General features: G+C 35.8%; 1 pseudogene; it reads left to right on the top strand.

Moving 5' to 3' along the window:
• The first annotated feature begins 5,259 nt into the window (after window positions 1-5,259).
• On the top strand, window positions 5,260-6,260 carry LOC102496846 (olfactory receptor 4S2-like; annotated as a pseudogene).
• The last annotated feature ends 360 nt before the right edge of the window (window positions 6,261-6,620 follow it).

Here is a 6,620-nt window from a genome sequence, read left to right on the forward strand (position 1 = left end):
TATATTTATCCCTATGTCTGACCCTCTCCCCTTTCAAGGTTGTGGTTTGCAGCAAATAACAGGAAAATATGGTAGTTTCAGGAAAAAGAAAAGTTTGGGAAAGCATCATTTATGAAAGTAATGTTGCACTAGAGTTAGGGGAATACCTTGACTTATTGAGTATTTATCTACAATATTTTGCCTGTCATTATTAAAAGATCTAAAATACTATCATAATCCTTTAGTTCAGGGTGGAGACATAAAAAGAGTACACTGTATGGAACCAGCAGTTGGCGTAAAGACTATGTCACTGGACTCCCATGTAGTCGACCGTGGTTCGAGTCCTGGCCTGTGTGGCTTAAACTCCAGGCACATGTGCGTGCGTGCCCAAGATCCAGAGAAGAGGATGGAGGAGAAGGGATTGCAGCATGGCCATCTCCCCTGGGGGCTGATTTCTCGCTTTCTGTCTCTCTGTCTGTCTCTTTGTCTGGCGAGCGCACGTGCCCTATAGCAAAAACCTCTAAAACAAAAAAAAAGAATAAATTCTTGTGAATTGAAATTTGGACAAAACTGCCTCAGTATATGTTCTGTGTATTGACAAATCAACCATGAATGGTTTGAAGGACTCAAATTTCCCATTTATTGTTACTTATATAATTGGTCTAACCAATGAAAAATGTATCACGAATCTTCATGCTTTAATCTTCATGAAACAGTGATTATCATAAATAACTATGGTGTGATGAGTAAGACAACAGTAACTAGAAAGGGTCACAAGATAGATGTCTGGGATGCAGAAATGGTCTATTTCTTGACATGATTCTTAAAGAGTGGGTAATGATTGCTGTATTTGTGTTTGTGTAACTTTATGTATATGTACTATAGTGGAAAAAATTCTCTTTTAATTTTTTCTCACCCTTCTTCATTTGGCATGCAACTGTCTTTTATCCATTCAGGAAATCATTCTCAGATGATATTCCCTTCCATACACACACACACACACACACACACACACACACACACACACACACACACACACACACACACTTTATATATGAAGTTAAAATACTACATATATATCACAGGTTAAGATTGATTCCATAATAAAATACTCTTCAGATTTCATGGGGAAAACCCAATTTTAAAAATAGAAAAAAGTCTTTTTCTTTCTCTATCATTTTATCTTTCTCTCTAGCAAGCACACAAGTCCTCTGACATTTATAAATAAATAAGTAAGAAGAGTAAGGCAGAAGAAGTTAAAGTAGGATAAATATTTGAAAATGATACACTGCCAGCTTTGAACAGGGAGAAAAAAGGCCACAGGAAGTACGCAGCCTCTAGAAAAAAAAATTTGGGGAAATTGATTTTCTCCTAAAGTCTTTAGACTTTCATCCCTCCAGTGCCTTGAGTATAGCACAGTGGGACTAACCTTGGTCTTATGACATCCAAAAATGTCAGACATTATATGAGTATTGACTTAAGATACAAAGTTTGTGGAAATTTGTTACAAGAGAATAAGAAACTAATATATTAATTTAACTGTGTTGAATATTTTTTTACAAACCTGACCACAATTTCTCTTACTTTCTGCACTTATGTTTTACTCATTTTTTTCTATTAACCCCAGATAGTGAGATTTCCTTGACATTTTGGTTGTATAAAAGAGCAAGGTGAGATAAGAATAGAAAGGGAAAATACAAAAACTAATAGAGGAGAAAGGAAATAATCTGAATAGGAAAGAGAAAGCAAAGTGAAAATTCAGTGTTAATGATTTATGCTCAAAAAAATAAAAGAATTAAAGCCAGAATCATAACCCATTCCTTTTGCTCAAGAAATCAGCATAGATTCAATTAACTCCAAAGCACAATTTAATTCACTCTTTTTCTGACAAATAGAATCTTCAAAAGATTGGAATAATTGAGTAAATAACATAAAAACAAGAATTGTATTAAACGTGTTATTTAATGAATATACTGAAACATTGGGAAAGTAGCGATGTAACTTTCTATGTTTTTCTATGGAAAAATGGAGTCATGACTTTTCCAACAACTGAATATAAAAGACTATTAACTCAAAAAACAATGTATACAATGATAAAATGATTACTTTTGTTTGTTGAATTATTTGGATTAGTGTATGGTTCTAAATTTGAGAACTTATTGGGTTTTTAATTAAGCCAACAATAATATTTTAGTTTTTGCTATAGGGCATGTGTTCTTGAAAGAGACAGACAGAAAAAGAGAGAGCAGGAAAATGACAAATCACCCCACCCAGGTGGGAAGGCGGTGCCATAATTCCTTCTACTCCATTTTTCTTTCATTTATTTGTAAGTGGACAGACACAAATTAAAACCCACATTTAGTCCTTAAATTTGGTTTTGACTATTGATAAAAACTTAGGGGACAAAAGCTTTCTCTAAGGTCATTTTCATTTTGCCTCATTCTTTTAAATAGCCCATATAAGAGTAGAAAAATGAGTATTTATTGCCACAGGTACAGTGAAATGACAGATTTCATCAGATCCAAAAACAACAAAGACTGATTTCTATTATAGTTTTTGAGTTGAGGGAGTCAGGAATTCTCTGGTACTAATTATTCACAAATGCATTTCACAAGCATTGTTCTTGTTTTACTTTAACACCTGCACTCAAACTATCTCAAGAGAAAGAAACTTAAATCAAACCAAACCCTGGAAAACATTGGTGAGATTTCTTTTTCCTCTAAAGTTAATATGGGAGAGTTGTTAAAAAGGGGAATTAAATTAAATTGATTTACTTTAAGCACTTCTAGTACGGTTCCAAGACACTGTTCTCTGAAGTAGTGGGGAAATGAAATTATTACCAAAATGATAAAATAATAACATGTTTCTATAAACAGCCATGGGATAGGATGGAATCTATGTGAACAAAAAGGAATCCCCAATCATTTCAAAGGAAAATGAGGCAGTATTATGTTTGGAATGCTCAGAAAATGGAGGAAGGAATCCTTGAGATAAATCCTGGTTTGAGGAGAGAGTCATTTCCAAGGACCTTGTGGTACAGAAATGAAGGAAACAGTTTCCAGACTCCCATGTACATGCCCAGTTTAGAGGGCAGCTATAAAAATATCCAGGTTAAACTGCTATGATTTGAGTTCCCTTAAACAGAAGGGGGAGGTTTCTTTTGTTTTGTTTTGTTTGTCTGTTTTTTGTTTTGTTTGTCTGTTTGTTTTGCTATAGGGCGCATGTGCTCACCAGACAGACAGACAGAGACAGAGAGACAGAAAGCCAGAAAGCGAGAAAGGAATCCCCAGGCGGCATGGCCATGCCGCAATCCCTTCTCCTCCATTCTCCTCTCAGGATCTTGGCCACGCATGCACACACACCCGGCGTGAGTTTTAAACCACCAGGTCCGGGACATGAACTGCGGTCGACTACATGGGAGTCCAGCGACACAGCCATTACGCTAACTGCTGGTTCCAAGTCCTGAAGTTACCCTTAATCAAAACAATTTCATATATCCCTTTTGATAAACATGCCAGTGAGCCTATTGGGCTGCCTAAAATTCCACCACTGAGGATTCATCCATTTCAACATTGTACTCTTTCTAACTACACTCAAATTGTAATTCAGTAAGGTTGTCCTCCTAGAAATAGTGAATTTATGCAAACAGAGACTCAGTAGCAAGTGCTTTAAAATGTTAATGGAAAAGTGGACTTAAATTTTATTTAGGGGCAACATTTATTTAAATTTACTCATTTCTTTCTTCCATGAGCAAGAGTGACAGTGCAGAGAGGGTAGGAAAGAAAGAGAGAGAGAGAGAGATAGAGAGAAGCCACATCTCCAATAGGATCTTTATACCCTTATCCACACCTGGTCTTCATCCAGCATCATATTATAGACAAGCACCATTCTATAATAATCAGGGAACTCTCCAGACTTGAATGCTTGAGTGTGAATTTTCCTGTATTGAACTGCTTCACAGAGCATCACATTTTACCACTGTACCTCCATCTGGCTCCTTGATCCAATCAATCAACCACCTAATTGAAATCTAGGGGCTAGACAATAGGGATATTAAAGTATTTTGAATTTGAATATGGAGAAATTATCAGGATGATCACTTCCCCTGATTTCAAGTCAAACAGTTCTTTAATTGTATCTTACTGTCTCTTGCATATTCCCTTCTCTCTGCTTCATTGTCAAGGTATGGAATATGAGTATTCCAGCTGGCTATTCCAGCTAATAGAAATAATTTAAATTTACAGTACAAGTAATTGTTAATATGATAGCAAAAGTGAAACCTTATTTCACAAATAAGATAAGGGAGATTACATGAAGCTAAATGATTTACGCAGGATTGCAACAGTAATCTTTCAGAATTAGGTTTGGATAATTTGGATCCTCTTTCTAGTATACCACATTGCATCTTGAGTACTAATAGCTTGTCATTAAGTAGTGACCATAAACTCATGCACAGAAAGATCCATGTTTTATAAGAAGAACTTGCAGATGTCGCCTAGTCTCCATTCCTTGAGTACCCATGAAAGAATGTGATCTGATGTAATGATCAGTCATGGCTGTAACTTAGAAGGTAAAACATCAACACTCACTGCTGGATCAAAATATAAAGCAACCATTCCCAAGTATGTAAATGTTATCATATCCACAAACACAAAAGTTGCTGCAAAATTAAGTGGAATGCTTGATACAAAACAAGAGCTAAGTACATTTCAAATACAGACAAATTAACTAATAAATGGTAAGGGAGGAGAGACACTTTATAACTTGTGAGACTTGGAATATGAACTTTGTTTCATCATCTGAAGTGAATGGGATGTAATATTGAGGTAAGATGGTCAGACTGTATGAATGACAAATACCATTTTTTCCATTGTCAAACACTGTGATTATCCATTGTTTCTAAGTTGTCATTAAATACTTAGTCCTGCTTACATTTTTTTTTTTCAGAAAATTTAATTGTCTATTGAGAACTGTGTCTCTGGACTCACTCAGATGAATAAACTCTAATAAATGGTAATGGAGAAGAGACACTTTATAACTAGCGAGATCTGGAACATCAATTTTAACTCATTGAACTTTGTTTCTTCATCTGAAGTGAATGGGATGTAATATTGAGGTAAGATGGTCAAAATGTATGAATGAAAAATACCATTTTTTTCCATTGTCAAACACTGTGATTATCCGATTGTTCTAACTTGTTACTTAGTACTATTAGTCCTTCTTACATTTCTTTCAGGAAATTTAATTGTGTCTTGAGAACTGTGTCTCTGGACTCACTCTATGGAAGAAATAAACAATGTAACCCAGTTCATTTTCTTGGGACTTTCTCAGAACCCAGAGGTTGAAGAAGTTTGTTTTGCACTGTTTTCTTTCTTCTACACAGTCATTATTTTAGGAAATCTTCTCATCATATTGACAGTTACCCAGAGCAACCTCTTCAAGTCTCCTATGTATTTCTTTGTCAACTACTTGTCTTTTGTGGACATTTGTTACTCATCAGTCACGGCTCCTAAGATGATTGTTGACCTGTTAGCAAAGGATAAAACTATCTCCTATGTGGGGTGCATGCTGCAACTCTTTGGGGTATATTTTTTGGCTGCACTGAAATCTTCATCCTTACTGTAATGGCCTATGATCATTATGTGGCTATCTGTAAGCCCCTACATTATATGACCATCATGGACCGGGAGAGATGCAATAAAATGTTACTGGGGACCTGGGTAGGAGGGTTCTTACACTCCATTATCCAAGTGGCTCTGGTAGTCCAACTACCCTTTTGTGGACCAAATGAGATTGATCACTACTTTTGTGATGTCCATCCTGTCCTGAAACTTGCCTGCACGGACACATATATTGTTGGTGTTGTGGTGACAGCCAACAGTGGTACCATTGCCCTGGGGAGCTTTGTTATCTTGCTTATCTCCTATACCATTATTCTGGTTTCTCTGAGAAAGCAGTCTGCAGAAGGTAGGAGAAAAGCTCTCTACACCTGTTGCTCCCACATTGCTGTGGTCATCATGTTTTTTGGTCCTTGTACTTTTATGTACATGCGACCTGACACTACCTTTTCAGAAGATAAGATGGTGGCTATATTTTACACCATCATTACTCCTATGTTAAATCCTCTGATTTATACCTTGAGAAATGCAGAAGTAAAGAAAGCAATGAAGAGACTGTGGTTCAGAAAGGTTTTCTTGGAGGCACAAATGGGAAATAGGTGGAAGAAATCATTTAATCTGGAGGATGTGAAATATTCTCAACCTTGGCTAACTCAATGGTGAAGTGAAGACAATTATGGAAATCCCAAAGGATTTTAGGGAGAAAACATGAAAGAGTAACATTGTATAAAGTTAAGTTTTACTTATCAGTATCATTTAAATCTATGAACTACCTATGACAGATAAAACATACTAAGAATGTCAATATAATTATACTCAGCATCATTATTTTCTCCTTTTTCTTTTACATCTTCCATTTTCTCTATTGCATGACAGTCAGCTATCAAGTAGTATTAAGTATTAAATATCTATAGATTAAATGGATGAAAGAAAATACATTAAGAAACAAGAGACCTTAGCTAATACATTCTGATGTAAGTTCTACAAAGCCCAATGAAAAGTAACTGAATTAGCTTGGAATGG

Source organism: Tupaia chinensis, unplaced genomic scaffold, assembly GCF_000334495.1.
Source record: "Tupaia chinensis unplaced genomic scaffold, TupChi_1.0 Scaffold145200_1, whole genome shotgun sequence".
NCBI classification, from domain to species: domain Eukaryota; kingdom Metazoa; phylum Chordata; class Mammalia; order Scandentia; family Tupaiidae; genus Tupaia; species Tupaia belangeri.